The 21,457-nt window shown below is 35.8% G+C and overlaps 1 non-coding gene across 1 annotated transcript; it reads left to right on the top strand.

The window, feature by feature from the left end:
* The first annotated feature begins 5,940 nt into the window (after nt 1-5,940).
* Nucleotides 5,941-6,076, top strand: LOC123630863. Its single transcript, XR_006732804.1, has one exon. It is a non-coding gene; the product is annotated as a small nucleolar RNA SNORA8 (small nucleolar RNA).
* Nucleotides 6,077-21,457: the final 15,381 nt, after the last annotated feature.

Genomic DNA, 21,457 nt, shown 5'->3' with positions numbered 1-21,457 from the left:
AACTCCTGACCTCGAGCAATCCTCCCGCCTTGGCCTCCCAGAGTGCTAGGATTACAGGCGTGAGCCACCGCGCCTGGCCCTACATATTTCTTTTATGTGCTTATATTTTTATTTTGTTAATATTTTAAGACCATTTAAATATTAATTTATCTAGAATACTTTGGTGCATGGAGAAATGTTCAAACTCTGACTTAAATTTTTCAAAATATTTCACCAGTTCATTCAATATTGTTTATTAAACAATTCTGCCTTCCCCATTGACCTGGAAGCACATACTAAATCCCTATATATTCTTTGATCTCTTCCTGGATATTCTTTACAATTACTGAATAATCGATTGTTTTATTTAGTGCATATTTTCAGCATATTTTAGTGGCTACCATTTCTATGCCCCGCTGGTGGGTCTTCCTTTCAATATTTTATTTTCTTTTACAAATTATTTATTCTTTCAGAGAAAAAAATAGAATTATTTTGCCAAGGTCAAAATAAAAAATTCTTTGATATTTTATTTGCTATTTCTTTGGATTTGTAAATGAATTTAGTGATAATTGGCATCTTTACAATTTAGTTATTCATATTCAGGAATATGTTATATTTCTTTATTTGGTAGGTGGTGTCAAAAATTTTCTTTGATTGTAGCAATTGACACTTCCATTAGCAGTGTATGAGTGTTTCAATCATTACATACCCTTGCCAGCTCTTTGTATTGCTGCTGTCTTTTTCATTTTAACTGTGTTAGTGACTATGTAGTAGTATTGCATTATGATTTTATTTACATTTCTTTGGTCACTAAAGAAACTGCACCATTTCATGTATTTACTTGCCATTTGGATATCCATTTTTGTGAAGTACCATTCAAATCTTTCCTCTATTTTTTCTATTAGATTGCTTGACTTTTCTTATTGATTTTTATGAATAATTTGTATACTCTGGATTTGAGTCCTTCATCAGATACATGTATTCACCTTCGTATGGTAGGTTTAAGGCAGGGCAATTAGGCAAGTTTTTTAAAAAACATTCAGATTGGAAAAGAAGAAGGAAAACCATATATATTTGCAGACGATATGATCTTATGTAGAGAAAATTGTAAGGAATCCATGAAAAAATTATCAGATAATAAATGAGTTCAGCAAGACTGCCAGATCAAAGATAGATTAGTTATTTCAATGGATCAATATAAAAAATCAATTGTATATTTATATATTAGCAATACATAATGGGAAGAGCCCATGTTCATCAATTGGATGAGCTAATATTATTAAAATGGCAATACCTCCCAAATTGATCTATAGTTTTAACACAATCCCCATCAAAATTCTCGATGGCCTCTTCTGCAGAAATTGATGACCTGATCATATAAGTCATATGAAAAGTCATGAGACCTAAAATAACAAAAAAAAATCTTAAAAAAGAACAAAACTAAAGAGCTTATACTTCCTGATTTCAAAACTTGCTATAAAGCTACAGTATCAAGACTGTGTGGTGCTGGCATAAGGATAGACATAAATCAGTTCAATAGCATTGAGAATCCAGAAATAAACTCTCACATTTATGGTCAATTTGTTTTCAACAAGAGTCCCAAGACAATAGAGAAAGGATACTATTTTCAGCAAATGGTGCTGGGACAACTGGATATCCACATCAAAAAATAAAATTGGACCCTTACCTCACGCTATATGCAAAAAATTTACTCAAAATGGGTCAAAGTCCTAAATGTAAGGGCTAATACTATAAAGCTCTTAGAAGTAAATATAGGTCTAAATCTTCATTGACTTGGACCAGGCAGATTTCTTAGACATAACATCAAAAGTATACGCAACAAAAGAAAAAAATAGACAAATCGGACTTTATAAACATTTAAAACTTTTGTGCTGCTAAAGACACCATCAGAAAAGTGAAAAGATACCTACAGAATAGGAGAATATATGTGCAAATCGTATTTCTGATAAAATATATAACTCTTACAACTCCATAATAAAACTTTAACCCAATTAAAAATGTGCAAAGGATTTGAATAAACATTTCTCCAAAGAAGATATACAAATGGCCAGTGAGTATATAGAAAGATCATCAATATTTTTAGCCAACAGGTAAATACACATCAAAACCACAGTGAGATATACAACTATGTTATGCCCATAATAATTAAAAATAAATTAAAAAAAAACACAATGAGATACCACTTTACAACCACTAGGACATGAAGAAGTCAGATGATGACAAGTGTTGGTGAGACCACAGAGAAACTGGAACCCTTGAAAACTGCCAGTAGAATTATTTGAGGGCACAGCTCCTTTGGAAATTAGTCCGGAAGTTCCTCAAAAGGTTAAACCTAGAGTGTATTAGTTTTCTAGGGCTTCCGTAACAAAGTACCACAAACTAAGTGGCATAAACAATAGAAATTTATTTTCTCAAAGTCTGGAGGCTGGAAGTCTGAGATCAAGGTGTCAGCAGGTTGGTTTCTTTTGAGGCCTCTCTCCTTGGCTTGCAGATGGCCATCTCTCCCTATGTCTGCATATAGCCTTCTCTGTCTGTCTATTGTTCTAATCTCCTTTTGTATAAGGACACCAGTCATACTGGATTAGAAGCCACCCTAGTTACCTCATTTATCTTAATTACCTCTTGAAAGACCCTATTTCCAAACACAGTCACATTCTAAGGTAAAAGGGGCTAGGACTCCAACATGTGAATTCTGGGGAGGACACAGTTTAGTACGTTACAGAGTTTCCTTATGACCCAGCAATTCCATTCATAGGTGTCTCAGTCTGTTCAATGTGCTGTAACAAAACACCATAAAGTGGGTGGCTTATAAGCAACAGAAATTTAGTTTCCCACAGTTTGGGAGGTTCTTTGAAGTCTAAGATCAAGGTGTCAGCAGATTCAGTGTCTAGTGAGGACCCACTTTCTGGTTCATAGATGGAGATTTCTCACTGCATCCTCACCTGGTGGAGGAGGCAGGCAGCACTCTGGCACCTCTTTTATAAGGGCACTAATCTCATTAATAAGGGCTCCCCTCTCATGACATAATCAGCTACCAAAGGCCACACCTCCTAATACCATCATCTTGATGATTAGATTTCAACATATGAATTTGGGGAGGACACACATATTTAGACCATAGCACTAGGTATCTATCCAAGAAAATTAAACACATATGTCCACACAAAAATTTTCATGAATGATCATAGCAACATTGTTCATAATAGCCAAAAAGTGGAAACAGCACATATGTCCATCAACTGAGAAATGGACAAATAAAATATATGATATTCACCCAAAGGAATACTATTTAGCAGTAAAAAGTAATAAAACACTGATACATATTCCAACTTGGATGAATCTTGAAAACATTATTCTAAGTGAAAGAAGCCATTCACAAAACACCACATTGTATGACACCATTTGTATGAAATCTATAGAGTCGGAAAGTGGATTAATGGTTGCCTAAGGGAGAAGGGCAGGAAGGTTGGGAGGGAATGGGGAGTGACTGCTAATGGGTACAGGATTTTTTTGTGGAGTGATGAAAATATTCTAAAATTTATTGTGGTGATGGTTGCACAACTGTGAATATACTAAAAACCATTAAATTGTACACTTTAAGTAGCCAAATTATATGTTATGCAAATTATGACTCAATAAAGCTCTTATTTAAAAAAATAAAGCCACTTCTTGGGAATAGAAATGCTATCATGATAGTTAACACATAAATAAAACCATTGAATATTAATATAATCCAAAAGGAATCTACTGAACGGTGTGCTCCATTAAAACAAGTGAAGAAACCAACAAATATCCATGGAATCCAGGCAACAGACTCTAACATAAAATGAAGCCAAAGAGATTCCCCACCTGATGGAGATGGGAAAGAGCTAACCAGCAAGAGCAGCCAGTCCTGAGCGGAGCAGCAGGGCTCCAGGGGAGTGTGGCAAAGAGACAAAATTGGTAAATAACTAAGTATTTGAATAGATTGAGAGGAACATTACACTTCTCACAGAATTTGGCAATGAAATAGTGATGAATATATAAATGACTATTAAAGAAAACAAAACATAGAAGTGACTAATGACTATTACTCCCAAGAAAACAATAAGTTGTATACGGTGTATAAAACATGGCTCTGACAGGAACAATATTTGCAGAGTCATAGTAATATAGACACTAAACAGTGATCTCATTTAAATAGATATAATTATTTGGAGGATGATAAGGGAAATGGATATGTGGTTTAGAAAACCTTTAAAGAATATCTAAAACTGAAAAGGCAAGAAAGAGATGCATAAGAATATTATACAAAAAAGAAAGAGTTGAGTGTTGTTGTCTATAGAGAGAGTTGGGGCTCAGAAAACTGTACCCTAAAATGAAGGCCTCAAAAGCAAAGGCTTTTTCTAACCTTTTCCTGTCCTCCTGTCTCTCAGTCCTATTCTCCCCTGAGGCCAGTCATAGAAACTAGAATCCCTCTTCCCAAGGCGAGTCAAAAGCCAGAACCCCTTTATCCCTAAAAGCCAACCGTAAAACCTAAAATTTTTCTGTGTAAAAACTGGCCATGAAGAAATTACCTGACCTACCTTGTTTGACTGTAGGTCATAGGACCCCCATTCCCGTGAGGGCCCTGCCCCACACCCAGGAGGAAGGAATTCATGCTCAAAGAGGCCATGAAGAATCTAGACAGGCAGGCCTTGCTGGGTTTCCCCACTCCGTTGGTTAACACTAGATCATACACTTTTTGTCCAATCATATTTCTACATGACTGTCCATAATTTGTTGAAGCTAAACATAAAAATGGACAATTTCTCCTCTATCTTTGAGTCTTCATTCGGAAGGATCTCGTGTATATGTGTTAAATACAATTTGTATTCTTCTTCCCCTATTAATCAATTTACTTCATGTTAGTGATTTTTCAGTGAACCTTTAGGGGCCCAAGAACCTTGGTCCCTATAAGAGCAAGGACTGAAGAGGCAAGAAGCAAGAAAATTCTCTCTTTTAGAGTAAGCTTGGTAGAACGAATTGACTTTTCAATCGATGTACATGGAAACCTTATTAAAAATTAAAGTTAAATTTTAAACAGAAGAAGAAAAATACTGTGTGGCAGATTTCCATTTTCATCTATTTATACTGGAGGGGAAAAAAACTCTCTTACTAAAAAACAACTAGAAATGTTAGGTGGAATACACTAACATTCTTTTTTTTTTTTTTAAGAGACAGGATAGAGACAGGATCTTGCTCTATCTCCCAGGCTGGAGTGCAGTGACACAATCATAGCTCACTGAAGTCTCAGACTCCTAGGCTCAAGCCATCTTCCTTCCTCAGCCTCCCGAGTAGCTAGGACTACGAGTGGGCACCAACATGCCCACTTAGTTTTTAAATTTTTTTTTTGTAGAGACAGGGTCTTACTCTGCCCATGCTAGTCTTGAACTCAAGTGATCCTCCTGCCTCAGCCTCCCAAGCCTCTGGGTTCACAGGTCTGGGATTACGGGTGTGAACCATGACGCCCTACTACGTTCTTTTAATTACGTACCTGAGTTTAAAGAAAGCGAGAGAATCCCCAAGACAAAACCAAAATGAAACTGAAAACCAGAAGGTCTCCCTGTTCTGGCATCATTTTCCAAGTACAATAACCAAGGAGTTGAAATTTTAATGGCCCCTCAGGCACAAGGGACAAGGTGTTGAGCCTGTACAAGACAAAGAGTTGGAATGATAACCATGCATAAAACCAAGATTCTCAAAGAGAAATTCTTTCAGTGAAAGACAGTGTTAAAAAAGAATCCTCTCTCCAGGAAAAATAAAAAAGATGACATGAACTTACCTGCCCTTGCCTGGCACCTGAATGGAAGATAAAACATCTTACCTAAGAATTTATAGGCAAAGGCCGGCTCTCATACAGGACAGGAGTTCAAATGTACTGTGCATGATTTTGTATCCTCAAGTTAAGAAGTTATCATATGCACTGCACAGTTCTGCATTCAGCAGTTTATTCCTTCTGGGGTGTTCAAAGGTCAGTGCCACAGAAATTCAGTATCTGGCATCTTTGGTTTTCTTGGCTTTGTGCATATTTAACCTTGTATCTATTGATACAGTACTTCTAAAGTTTTCTCACATTGCTCAGTTTGATATAGTCTTCAATAGTAACTAAGACTTCTTATTAAAATAAAAATAAAAAAGAAATTATCATAAAAAGTGATTTTGGTTTAAAAACAACCCTGGGATTCCTAGCAAAAGCCAACATAGATCTACTCTGGAGAAACACATATTTAGTTTAGGCCTCACAAGATTCTGACAGCTAAAACCTTGCCTAAGAAAAGCCCAAATACAAAAGTAGAAAACAAATTAAAAAGCAAAAAGAAAACACAAATGAAAATCAAGCCACCATTATTAGCAAGAGTTTTCAGAAAAAAATATGAATCAGAATTAGAGCCTCACAACTTCAGAAAATGGGATTATTAGATATAAGCAAAATATTAAGTATATTTAAAATTATTAATTAATTAAAAGAATGACAGACATGAGATAGGAACAAGGTACTATCAAAAATAATAAGGCAGATTTGGAAAATACATATCTAGTACATCTAGATATCAATGAAATTTACAAATCAACAAAGGACTTCCACTTTCAATAATGGCGGTGTGGATCACCAACTAAAAATAAAATCCCAAGCCATCGGCTAACTCAACATGTCCATCTCGACCAAGGGGACCCCAGGAATACCTTAAAACTGAGTTGCCAGCCATGACAGGATGGGAGAGATAAAGCACAATTATAAATGCACATGATTTCTCTTTTCATAAATATTCATGACTCCTCCTATAGTTTGTTGAATATGTATATTTGACCACAGCATTCGGTATAAAATCCTGTTCCTTTTGTCTCTTCCTTGAAAGCACATACGTGTTCCTGGCTTCTTGCCAGGGCTCTGCTTTCCAGCGCGTTGGAATGGCTGCCTAACAGGCTGCTACCCTTTATGAGAAATAGAATTCTCCTTTTTCCAAAGTACAAAGCACTTTTTTTTTTAGTTAACAACTCTTACCTAGATTAAAATTATTATTTTCTGGAATTTAACAAAAAAACTGTCTCAAGAAGAGATAGAAAAAAATGAATTGAATCCATGAAAAAAATTGAGGAAATTTGCAAAGAGCTCCTCTCCTTACACTCCCCCGACAAAGAAACAAAACAACAAAAGATTAAGATATTTTAATGAGTAAAATGTTCAATAGAATAGAAATGGTTGATGCCATCTTCAGATCCAGAAAAAAGAAAGTAAGCTTCCAGATGCTTTTTTAAGAAGCCAAGAATAGGAGGGAAGGGAGCAGAGCAATATGGCCAAACAGAAACCTCCAGTAATTGTCCCTCTGCATGAAAACCAAATTCAACAACCGTCCATGCAAGCAAGCAACCTTCCAAAGAACCAAAAATCAGGTGAGTGATCATACTACCTGGTTTCAGTATTATATCAGAGAAAGAGGCACAGAAGAGGGCAGAAAAGACAATCCTGCATTGCCTCCACCACTCTTCCCCCCTCCCCCAGAAGTGCTGCACCAGCACACACAGTGGAGAGAGAAACTGTGCCCAGGGAGGAAGAGTGAATTGTGGGACTTTGCATTGGAACTTAGGGCTGCTCTGGCAAAGGGGAACACAGCAGAGGGCAGAATTCTGCTGCTTCCCATGGAGGGAGAATGTAGACCAGCCAGGTCAGAGAGGAATCCTCCCCCTGGAAACAGGGTTCTGGCTAGCCCCACCACCAGCTGACAAAACTCAGCCTGGGACCTGGACTAAATTCATATGCCAGTCAGGCCACAAAAGATGCAGTCTTTGGGCAATCCCTGCTGCTGTGCTGGCTCAGAGACAGTGAACTTGGGAAAGCAGTGTCAGAGAAGGGAAACCTAAAGCCTAACTGCCAAATTGCTGGAGGCTGGGTGTAGAGTTAAAACCCCCAGGAGGAACTAGTCCTGGGGGTGCCTATGCATTTTTGTGAGTTTTGCCTCCAGGAGCTTGATCAGGTTTTCACAGTAAATATTGAAGGAAAATCTCCTAGTGGTTCTGGCAGGAGAGAAAAAGGAACTATTTGAAGCAAGCCAGAGCACTCTGTTCTTCCTAAGTCTGCCCTCAGGAGAAACTGGTTAACCAGAGCCTAACTGACCTGGGGAAAGGGAAATACCTAATTCAAGCTCATCTGGTCCCAACTAAGGGGAAGAAAACCCCTGACAAGCAGGTTTTTTCCATGAAGTTCACAGTCCAGCATAAGCTCACTAAAAGACTGGTACCTAATTTAGGACTGTAGAATTCTGATACACAGAAACACACAGACACACACACCCCTCATCTCACATTACTAAAGACCTATTTAGAGCAGTTCATTTTACCCAGTACATCATATCTAGCTGTCAAGAAAAAATTGCAAGGTATAGTAAAAAGGCAAAAAACACAATTTGAAGAGAGAGAGAGCAAGCATCCAAACCAGACCTGGCAGGGATGTTGAAATCATCAGACTGAGAGTTTAAAACAACTATGATGAATATATTAAGAGCTCTAATGGATAAAATAGACAACATGCAAGAACACAAGGACAATGTAAGCAAAGAGATGATAGTCCTAAGAAAGAATCAAAAGCACTGTAGCAGAAATGAAGATGGGCTTATTAGTAAACTAGACATGGCTCATGAAAAAATTTCTGAGCTTGAAGATTTATCATTAGAAACCTCTAAAACAGAAAAGTGAAGAAAATAAAGACAGGAAAAAGAGACAAGACAGAATATCCAAGAACTGTAGTACAACTGCAAAAGGTATAACATATACGTAATGGAATACCAGAAGGAGAAGAAAAAGAGAAAGAAAGAAAAAGAAATATTTGAAAAAATAATGACCAAGAATTATCCCAAATTAAAGTCAGAAACCAAACTACAGATCCAGGAAGCTCATAAAGCACTGAGCAAGATAAATGCTAAAACAGACAAACAAACAAAAGCTACACCTGGGCATATCATGTTCAAACTACACAAAATCAAAGATAGGAAAATATACTGAAAGAAGCCAGAGTGAAAACACCACCTTACCTATAGGAGAACAAATATAAGGCTTAAGTCACATTCAACTTCTTTGCCGAAACCAAGGAAACAAGAAGACAGTGGAGTGAAAAACTGTTGAGAGAAAACACCACCAACATAGAATTTTGTACCCTGCAAGATTATCCTTCAAAAGTAAAGGAGAAATAAAAGCATTCTCAGACAGATAAAAATTGAGGGAATTTGTGGCCAGTAGGCCTGCCTTGGAAGAAAAGTTAAAAGAAGTTTTTTAGAGAGAAGGAAAATAATATAGATCAAAAACTTGGATCTGCATAAGGAAAGGAAGAGCATCAAAGAAGGAATAAGTAAAATAAAAACTTTTATTTTTCTTATTCTTAATTGATTAAACAGATAACACTTTGTTCAAAATAATAATAGCAACAATATATTCCATTTTTTGTGTTTATGTGTATATCTTAAGTGTATACATATACTTGTGTATACTCGCATAAGTGAAATGAATGAGAGCAATAACATAAGAGTGAGAGCAAGAAATTAGGATTATTTTGTTATTATAAGTGTTGAGAGTAGACTTGGATTAGTTACAATGTAATGCCCCCTTTCACCATTGCTTTTGGACATCATACTGGAAGTCCTAGCTAATGCAATAAGACAAGAAAAGCAAATAATGTGCAGATTGGAAAGGAAGAAATAAAACTGTCTTTGTTCATAGATGACATAATCATCTATGAGAAAAATCTGAAAGAATCAACAACAACAACAAAAAGTCTCCTGAAACTAACAAGTGATTATAGCAAGATTGCAGGACTCAGGTTAAATACAAAAGTCAACCAATTTCCTACATACCAGCAATGAACAAGTGGAATTTGGAATAAAAATCACAATACCATTTACATTAGCACCCCCAAAATAAAATACTTAGGTATATATCTAATAAGATACATACAAGGTGTAAAACAGGAAAACTATAAAATTCTTATGAAAAAAATCAAAGAACAAAATAAATGGAGAGATATTACATATTCATGGATAGGAAGACTCAATATTGTCAAGATATCATAAGAGAAAACTTAGATGACCTTGTATGTGGTGATGACGTTTTAGATGCAACAACATAAGCACAATCTATGAAAGAAATACTTGAAAAGCTGAACTTCATTAAAATTAAAAACTTCAGCTCTGTGAAAGAGAATTTCAAAAGAATTAAGAGAAGCCACAGATTAGGAGAAAATATTTGCAAAAGACATATCTGATAAAGGATTTTTGTCTAAAATATGCAAAGAACTCCTAAAACCCAACATAAGAAAACTAACAATCCAATTTAAAATGGACCAAAGACCTTAATAGACACCTCACCAGAGAAAATATACAGGTGGAAAATAAACATATGAAAAGATGCTCCACATCATATGTTATCAGGGAAATGCAAATTAAAACAATAATGAGATACCACTATATACATGTTAGAATGATGAAAATCCAAAACACCAACAACAGCAAATGCTGGTAAGGATATGGAACAACAAGAACTCTCATTCGTTGCTCTTGAAAATGCAAAATGATATAGCCACTTTAGAATAAAGTTTGGCAATTTCTTACAAAACTAGACATATTCTTACTATACAATACAGCATTCATACTCTTCAGTATTTATTGCAAAGGAAGTGAAAATTTTTTTATATAAAAATTTGCAGACAGATATTTATAGCAGCTTTCTTCTTAATTACCAAAATTTGGAAGCAAACAAGATGTCTTTCAGTAGATGAATGAATAAATAAACTGTGGTACATCCTAACAATAGAATATTATTCAGTACTAAAAAGCAATCAACTCTCATGCCATGAAAAGATATGGTAGAACCTTGAATGCATATTACTAAGTGAAAGAAGCCAATCTGAAAAGGCTATAGACAGTATGATTTCAACCATATCACATTCATATATGTTTAAAAAGTGGTAAGACTGTCCATATATGTTTGTGTATGTGTATGTATGTATAATTTTTAAAACCATATGGTACTGAATTTATATATTAAGAGGTCTTTAAAAAGACTTTTAAACATGTATCAAGTTTAGTAAAATTGAGATAGTAAAAAGATCAGTGGTTACCATGGGTTGCAGTGGGGAGGGATGATAGAGCACAGAGAATTTTTAGGACAGTGAAACTACTCTGTTTAATACTATAATGATGGATACATGTCATTGTACATTTGTCCAAACCTATAGAATGTACAATAGCAAGAGTAAACCCTAATGTAAAACACGGACTTTGGGTGATTATGATATATTACTATAGGTTCATCAATTGTAACAAATGTACCACTCTAGTAGGGGATGTAGGTAATAGAGGAGGCTATCCATGTGTGGGAACAGGGGGCATAGGGGTAATCTCTGTATCTTCCTCTCAATTTTGCTGTGAATCTTAAAATTGTCTAAAAAAGTTAAGTCTAAAACACACACACACACACACACACGATGAAATGCAATGACAATTAGCATCTTATAGAATTTTTTAATTGGAGAAAAGTTATATACAATAGAAAAGAAATTCAAATATATGTTAATGTATGTTTTATGATCTGAAGGATGAGTTACAAAGTGGGGAAGGAGGTGAAGGAGTAGTTGTGTGAAAGCAATAGCTATGAAAGACTACAAAATTTTTTATACCCAGCTCTAGTAGTTTTTACTTTGTCAGTTTGGTTAGGCTGAAACTACATTCCCTAGAATCTCCTTTGCTACATTATTACAGGTTAAATTTGTACAAAAGAGAGACTTTCATGAGATTTGGAAGTTTGAAGGTGAACATCTCTGAAGGCCACCATGAGTAGATGGGATGATGGAGGGATGGGGGGAGTTGTCCAGCTCATCCTTGCTTTCTCCCTCCCTCTTCTCTCTCTACTTCTCAACTGATGATCCTGTTGATCAACAGCAGCCACTGGCTGACCACAAGTTGCTTGACAGAAGACTAATTGAGGTAGTAGCTGCACAGAGGCATAATTTCCCATGGACCTCCCCATGAGCTTCCCCTTTGCAGTCCCATTTCAGCAACTGGGTGGGCTTGACATTTCAGACTGGCGACTTTTCAGATTCTCCAACTCCTGCTTGAATCTTCACTGTCCTAGATCCTCCGTAATTCCATAAGTATTAATTCCTATACTGAATTTTTTATCCCAAACTCATAATGATTCTACTTTACTGATTAAACTCTGAATGATTCTTCAGCACTTTGATGTCTGTACATTGAAACAATCAAAAAAACTTTTTACAAACAAGGAGGGATTCAAAATAGAAAGCACTTATGAATCTTCATGAAGATCAATTCCTTGAAGAGTGATGAAAAGAACCAGATGGATAAGGGAAGAAATAAAAAAGAACTCATGATAAATAGAGAAGTCATGATCTAAAGTCATGATTTATTTAGATATAGAACTAAGACTAAATGAATGTGGAAATAGAAATATAGAACATAATGTCACCATCATAAAAGTTGGCCTTATGAGATTAATAATCCAAATAAATGTTTGAAGGCACTTTAAAAGATGTTAAGAGGGGAAATTTCCAAGTGCACTAATTTCTTCAACTTTCACAGTGGCAATAATAAATACCATATGACTAGAAGAAAAATTTTTAAATGAGGCTTGAGAATATTATTAAAGTTTTAAATATATCCCTGTGGATAACTAAAAACAGATTACCAAAATATCCAAATTAGCAGGAAGAATAAAGCTTCCAAAACAAAACTAAGAAAATGCAGATCATAAAGCAAAAGAAAGAGAAAAAGCTTTTATAAAGAAAAACAATATTAAATGAAAGCAGAAAATAATATAAGAGGGGGAAGACTGTAGATTTGATTTAAAAAACCCAGAGTCTGGTTCTTTGAAAAAAACAATAAAATTGACAAAATTTTTGCCACTCTGATAACAACAATAACAAAAGAGATGGTCATATAAGCAAATTTTGAATTAATGAGGGAGCAGAGATACATAAGAATGGGGTTAAAAATTAGTGATGACCATGAATAACTCATATAATAAATATTAATATTAACTGAAAGGAGTGATTATATAAACAAACATAAATTCTCAATATGGTCTTAAGGTAGAGAAAACTTTAATAAACCAATAGTATTAAAATAGACTGCTTAAAAGATGTATCCATGAAAGAACCACCACACCTGCACAGTTCTATGAATGAGTTGAATTAATTGTTAGAAAATTCCCATATTATGTCAATTGCTCACAGCATAGAAAATTATAGAAACTATCTAATTTATTCTACAATGCTAACAAAAAACCTGATAAAAATTAGAGAAAGTTGAGAGGAAGGAAGGCAGGGAGGGGAGGAAAACGGAGAGTAGGGAAAGAAAAGGGAGAAGAGAGGAGAAGAGAAGAGACACCTGTAGGTCATTTTTGTTTATGAATGTTGAATTTCGTCCTGTAAGGCAGTTAGTTTACTGACAGATGAGGTATTTTTCCTATTGTGCTTGGCTTTTGGCACTGTTAGGGTGGGCATAGAGTAGCCCACCCCAAGGCTTGTGTAGCTCTACACTCAAGCTACAGCCTTTCCAAGGTCTCGACTGAATGCCTCTCCTATTCAGTGAGTCCTGTCCACTCTGGCTGACCACAGCTCCAATGTTCCCCAATACTTGACTTCAGAAAGCCCCGTTTAGCTCACAGCTTCACAATATCCATTTTCCATCAGTCCTCATAGGCTGTATCCACTCAGATTAATATTTACCCAAAAGCTCAAGGATTGCTGGAAACCCATCTCTGCACTGCTTCCTTCTCTCTGTTTCTCTGACATACAAATTCCAGCCGCCTCAGCAGCCCCCGGATCTCTGAAATCCCCTGTCCTTTGCCTCAGTTTAAAAAATGCTCCAGTGCAGGAATCTGGATTGAATGAGATCACCTCATGTTTCTCCCCTCTCTCAAGGATCACAGTCCTGCAATGCCTAATGCTCAATACTTGAAAATAGTTACTTCACATATTTTGTCCAGTTTTATACTTGCTTATAGCAGGGGAGTAGTACAACATCTGTTACTCTATCATGGTCAGAAACAGAAGTCCATGTGCCATTTTTGGATTTAAAAACCTTTTAATCCTAAATTTACCTGAATATAACACAACAGTAAGAAATAAAGTGAATAAAGGAAATTTCTGAATATCAAAACAGATGCTTCTTTATTACAAAAGATATTCCCTAAAATATTTCCCTAAATAAAAAAAAAAAGATCATTTTAAAAAGCATTATGAGCTTAGGGGTAGCGGGTTGTTTTTCTTTTTAACTACGTGTTTAGAATTTACACAGTTCCAACTGACGTCCTGCTATGAATGATGAGGATGTTGGCACTCATAATTTCCCCCCTTAGGGATTTCCTATTCCCATCTACAGAATAGAAATTCCATTCCTATTCCCAACAGACACATAATATATCATTTTCAAGGTTTCTAACATATACTTTCTGTTTTGTATCTTTCTTTCCTGTTAATACATCCTATTTATTTCCTCTGTATAAAATCTTATTTCATTGGGAAGAATCTCTAGTAAAATGATGAAAAAAATGCAGTGATAGTGTCAATGTTTTGTTCCTTCTTAATGGAAATAATTCTAAAGTTTTACATGAATTATAATGTTTACTATGATTATTGGTAGCTCCTCATTTTAAATTAAGAAAGTTCCCTTCTCTTTTCAGAATAGTAAGAACTTTTAAAAATCATAAATGGGCATTGCATTTTATCAAATGCTTTTCTGCAATTACTAGGTGATCAGATGATTTTTAATTCATTAATATCTTACCATGGTGGATTTTATTGATACCATCCTTGGATTTCAGGGATAAATCCTATTTGAACATGCTGTATCTTTTCATATGCAACAAAATTCAATTTGCTAATATTTTATTTAATATTTTTTCAGTATTTTATTTTATTACATAGTTATTTTTGTCTTTGATATAAGATTTATACTAGCCTTTTGAAATAGTTGAATAATTTCTTTCTATCCTCTTAATTACTTTGGGTAAAGTACGGATTACCTATTCCTTGAAAGTTTGGTAAAACTTATCTATAAGATTCTGGCTCAGAGTCTTTTAAAGGGAAAGACTTGATTTCAGATTCAATTTATTTAATGGTTACTGGTTAACTCCATCTTTGCTATTTATTTTTAAGTCAGTTTCAGTATATTCTATTCTAGAAAATTATCTACTTAATCTAAGTTTTCAAATGTAATGACATCATATTTTATTATTGTCTTTGGTTTCCATATCTCTATTTTATCTATAGTTATGTCTCATATTTTATTCTTGTTACAGATTATGTTTTCATAAAGTGGCCACACCAATATTTTCAGCCTTAAATGCTCTTTCAAAACCTTGCCACTCCCCTTCAACTAGTAGTGTATATTTCCCTTCTCCTTGAACCTGGGCAGGACTCTGTGACTGCCTTAGTAGAACACATTGGAATCAAACACAGTGGAAGTGATGCTGTGTGGCTCCTGAGGTGAGAACAAAACATCTTCCAACTGAGGCCCTGCACATTGTGGAGCAAAGTCAAGCCCTCCCCATTTTGCCCCATCCAGATTCATGATCCACAGAATCTGTGAGCATGATAAATAGTTTTTATATTTTAAAGTTACTCTTTATTTAATTTTTTTCACCATATTACAGGGCTACAAATATTTAGGTTGCATATATTGCCTTTGCCTCACCCGAGTCAGAGCTTCAAACGTGTCCATTCCCCGGAGGATGCGCACTACACCCATTAGGTGTGTACATACCCATCCCCTCCTCCCCTCTCCCACCTGCCTGACACCGAATGAATGTTATTACTATATGTTCACATAAGTGTTAATCAGTTAATACCAATTTGATGGTGAGTACATGTGGTGCTTGTTTTTCCATTCTTGGTATACTTCGCTTAGTAGAATGGGTTCCAGCTCTATCCAGGATAATACGAGAGGTGCTAAATCATCACTGTTTTTTGTGTCTGAGTAGACACATACCACATACATATACCACATTTTATTAATCCACTCATGTATAGATGGGCACTTGGGTTGTTGCCACATCTTTGCAATTGTGAATTGTGCTGCTATAAATAAACATTCCAGTGCAGATGTCTTTTTTTATAGAATGTCTTTTTTTCCTTTGGGTAGAAGACCAGTAATGGGATTGCTGGATCAAATGGTAGTTCAACCTGTAGCTCTTTGAGGTATCTCTGTATTACTTTCCACAGAGGTTGTACTAGTTTGCAGTCCCACCAGCAGCAAACAGACAACCTACAGAATGGGAGAAAATATTCACATGCTACACATCCAATAAAGGGCTGATAACTAGAATCTATGTAGAACTCAGGAAAATCAGCAAGAAAAAAGTCAAACAACCCCATTAAAAAGTGGGCAAAGGACATGAACAGAAACTTTTCAGAAGAAGACAGGCTAATGGCCAACAAACACATGAAAAATGCTCAACATCTCTAATTATCAGGGAAATGCAAATCAAAACCACAATGAGATACCCATTAATTCCAGTAAGAATAGCTTTTATCAAAAAGTCTCAAAACAATAAATGTTGGCCTGGATGCGGAGAATAGGATAAACAGTTTTATAACACTAGGTTTGGTGATCATTTGTTAGTCGTAGTAACTGCAACAGCTCTGAGTATTGCTTATTTGTATCTATGTTTCAGAAAAGTTTTCTTAATTTTATATCTTTGAATTTCTTTTTTTTTTAGCTGTCAATGAATTTTTTTAAATTTCAGTTTATTATGGGGGTACAAAAGTTCAGGTTACATATATTGCCCTTGCCCTCCCATCCCCCCGAGTCAGAGCTTCAAGCGTGTCCATTTCCCAGACAGTGCACAATGCACTCATCATGTAGGTGTACACCCATCCCCTCCCCCCACCCTCCACCTCTGTCCGATACCCAATTGGTGTTATTCCCAAATGTGCACTTAGGTGATGATCAGGGAAACCAATTTGCTGGTGAGTACATGTGATACTTGTTTTTCCATTCTTGGGATACTTCACTTAATAGAATGGGTTCCAACTCTCTCCAGGGGAAAAAAACAGATTCTATATCACCGTTATTTCTTATAGCTGAGTAATACTGCATGGTATACATATACCACATTTTACTAATCCACTCATGAATTGATGGGCATTTGGGTTGTTTCCACACCTTTGCAATTGTGAATTATGCTGCTATAAACATTCAGGTGCAGGTGTCTTTTTTATAGAATGACTTTTGTTCTTTTGGGTAGATGCCCAATAATGGGATTGCTGGATCGAATGGTAGGTCTACTTGAATCTGTTTAAGGTATCTCCATAATGCTTTCCACAGGGGTTGCACTAGTTTGCAGTCCCACCAGCAGTGTTTGAGTGTTCCTGTCTCTCCACATCCTTTCTTATGTTCCATCTTTCTCTACTCTTATTCAAGGACACTAATTATGTATGAGTAAAAAGAATGTATTTTTCTATTATTGTCTCTCTAATCCTTTTATGCTCTTTTTCTCCTATTTTATTTTGCTCAGTTTTCTGAAATCTATCCTCTGTATCTTTAGCTATATTTTTTGTACTGCCTCTTCTCCTTTTCTGCTGTTTATAACATACCTATCTTTTATATAATGGCTTCAGTTTTGCCTTTAATTTTTTTGACTGAGCTCTTCCAGCTCATTTTCTTAAATCTCTTTCTAGTATTTTTTTCATATCTTCTTTGTGCCCTTGACTCTATTCTTTGAGCTCTTGGTGCGAAGAGGACATATTTTCTTTACTTTATCTTCTTTTATTTATTTTATTTCAGGGAAAGTATTTGTTCAATATTTTCTTAGGCTTTGTAAAATCACTTTTCTGGTGTTCTTGTTATGGTGTTTCTCTATTTTTATCTTCCAGTATTTTTCTCATGGTTCCTTGCTGGTTTCTTTATTACAGTTGTTCATTTTTCATGGGAGCCAATCTTTCTTGGTCAGCTATTTGCTGAAGAATAGTATACGGCAAGAGACATCAGTCTGGGTAAGCTGGTCTAGATGTATTGCCTTGAAGCATTCTCCCACCAACTTGTTGCTCTGGGGCTCTTTTTTTTGACTCAGCTATCAGAAGTTGTACACAGCTCTCTGTGAAGCCAAGATCACAGACTTTTCATGCGGTGACCTTGTGCTTATTCCTCTTTAAATGACCTTGCCCCCCAACATTTCTCCTCTGCCCTACCACTAAACAGCTTGCCTCTCACGAGATGACATGTCTGCTATTCTTTAAGCCTGAACTTCCTTACTGCTTCTTAGCATCAAATGGGTCTCAGGGATGTTCTGGAAAACTATCTGTTCCAAGATCAACAATTGACAGTTCGTACCCTTATTAACCACCTACTCATGAAGAGTTCTACATGCTGGTGGGGTCCACAGAAGCAACTTCACTTATGCAAAAAAAAAAAAAAATGTATTCAGGGGTCACTACATTCCAGGTCCCATTCTAAGTCTTTGAAATGCAAAAAAATCGCACCTTTGCAGAGCTTACATTATTGGGGGCAAGAGGAAGGGGAGCAACAATAAAAGTTATCGATTATATAGTATGATAAAAAGTGATAAATACTTTGGGGAGAGATGCAGAAAAGAGGAATCAGGAGTGGTAGGGGATAAACAGGTTGAAATTTAAAATAGAATGGTCTAAATTTCACTGCATTTGGCAGCTATTCTTCACAGACTGTAGTTTGATATTTTCTTCTCATATGGTCTCTCTGCTCTTTGTTGTTCCAGAGAAGGGAACAAAGTTGGTTTATCTTGATTCTGCCATGCTTTGCTAGAAGTCTTCTTCTGCCTCCTTTTACATAAACGTGTTTATTTTATAAATTATGATGATTTTTAGTGCAACATTTCTTTCTGTTTTTCTACTTTGGCCTCCTTGTTTATGTGTGAATGGTGGATAAATTCTTGAATCCAACCATTCTTTCCCTATCGTGTATTCAACTTGAATCCAAAACCACATTGTGACTCACGTAACTCTTGCCAGTTCCTGTGAACCTTAGTTAATTTATAACAGATGGTTTGAGGTTTCTTTTGTGACTTTCCTTAGAAAAGTATATTCTCACTTAATTTCGAGCAGTGACAGTGGAAGTGACACCCATGAGAAAATAACACCCTTTTCTCCTTTCCTCCGACCTAGGTATATAGTTAAAGTTATAGGAATGCTTATATTTTATTAAGATATGCTCGTATATGAAGATGAAAGCTTCCTACTTATAGGTGTAATGAGAGAAGTCTTTCTTTTCTAATAGGAAATCAGGACTCAGAAGGGAATACCAATGTAGCATGCAAGGGAGACTCTAATTTTGATTGTTCAGAGTCAGAGTGTCAAAGAGGAGGTTTGTTAGTGTTAGATTTTGTATGTCACTCACCAGGTGAAGGGGACCTGAGAATGAGAAAATCCCCAGGCCTCTGACTTTTATTTCTGGTGACTTGGCTGAGGAGATATGACCAAGGAACTGTTGAAATTGTGGTTCAAGACTCCTAAAGAGATCTGGTCTGAAGAACTGAAACTGACACATTAAGAGAAAAAGAATTAAAGATAGATGTATGGAGCTTAGTCAGTGTTTGAGGCTCTGGTTCCAGAATCCCAAATGTACCCATTTCTTAAAAAGGATGCATGAGCCAATGAATTCTTATTGCTGTAACTGCTGTGAGTTTCACTTCTGTCACTTATCTGCAAAAGAGTCTTGACTAAAGTACACAGAATGAAGGGATTTTCTACACTTGAACTAGAGGTTTAAAGGGGGGCATGGAATGTCTGTGTATCAGTGAGGGTTCGGTTTGGTGGCTGGTTCCAGAAAACCTGATAAACAATGGGTCAAACAAACAAGAAATTTGTCTCACATGACAAGAAATCTGGGACAGTCAGTCCAGCACAGGTAGATTTAGGTCTATACTATCCGTCGTCCTGCCATCCTTAGTAAAATCTCCTGCATCTCCAGCCTCATGTCTATATTCCAGGTCAGGGGTGGGGAATCTGTGGCCTAAAGGTCACAGATGGCCTTTTAGGTCCTTACATGCAGCCTTTTGACTGAATCCAAATTTTATAGAACAAATCCTTTTATTTTTATTAGTACATTTTTGTTCATCTTTTATATTTTTATTTTATTTTTAAAATGAACATATTTAAAATACAAAAGAATAAAATGAGTTTCAATGAAATAATCCTCCTAGATTGACTGGCACAATTAGAACATTAGTAAACCACGAGGGCTAAATTGATGGCTGCTACACTCATGATTTAGTTCTAACTCCTCCCACCTGACTGGCACCACTACCACACAAGGCTGGTTGGTGGGAGTCTATAGGGGTCGAGTACCCAGTCTGTTAATCAGCTTTTGACAATGGTGCACTATGTTTTTGTCTGAAGTGGAATTTGTGAATAGTTGCACATTCTGTCTGCTTAACAGCTCATCATGTCAAAGAACACCAAGAGAACAATGAAGGAAGAAAACAGATTTTTTAATGAGGATTGGGAATTGCAATATTATCTTGTTTCTGCTAAAGAGAAGATGATTTGCTTGCTTTGTGATACTGCAATATCAATGTTAAAGAAATTCAATGCTCATCAGCATTTATACACTCATAAGGAGCACAAATATTTTAAATTCAAGGGAGAGGTACAAAAGGTTGTATTGCAGAAATTAAAAGGTGAAAAGCAAAAGCAAAGACAATTCTTTCAAGCAGCAATAAGACCTGGAAATAATGCCACTGGAGCAACTTATAAAGTAGCTTATATACTTGGGAAAAAGGAAAGCCATTCAGGGATGTAGAAATTGTGAAAGAATGCATTGTCGAAGTTGTAGGATGTTTAGACCCTGATAATATTTCAAAGTACAAACAACTGCCTCTTTCAAAGAGAACCATGACAGATCAGCAGGATGAATTAGCTTTCAACTTAACAGAACAACTTCATGCAATACTTCAAAAAGAAAATATATATTATTCAATTGCTTTGGGTGAATCAACTGATACTACTGACTCCATGCAGGTTTTATATAATACTTCATTCAGGTCAGAACTGAAGATTTTCTTTGCTACGAAGAGTTATTTTGGGTACTCTTGGGAATAGAACATGGAGAATAGATATCTTCAACAACCTTCAAGATAAATGTCATAAAGTTGGACTAAATTTGGTAAATTTAGTGAATGTATGTACAGATGGTACACATTCTATGACAGGAAAACTTGAAGGGTCTATTGCACAGATTAAAAAAAATATTAACAGATCCATATGCTTTTGTTTCTTTTCATTGTATCTTGCATCAGCAAAATCTCTGTGCTAAAGCTACTATTTTAAGTGACACTTTGTAACAAGTTATAAGTATTGTTACTATATTCATGCAAATGCAACACAGGGTCATCAGTTTCATAAAATGCTAAAGTTGAAGATGAGGTGTCCAGTGTGGATTTGCATTTTATCATT

The sequence above is a fragment of the Lemur catta genome, chromosome 1, assembly GCF_020740605.2.
Source record: "Lemur catta isolate mLemCat1 chromosome 1, mLemCat1.pri, whole genome shotgun sequence".
Lineage (NCBI taxonomy): Eukaryota > Metazoa > Chordata > Mammalia > Primates > Lemuridae > Lemur > Lemur catta.
Note: the sequence above shows the minus strand (reverse complement) of the source record. Positions and strands in the feature narration are given on the sequence as shown.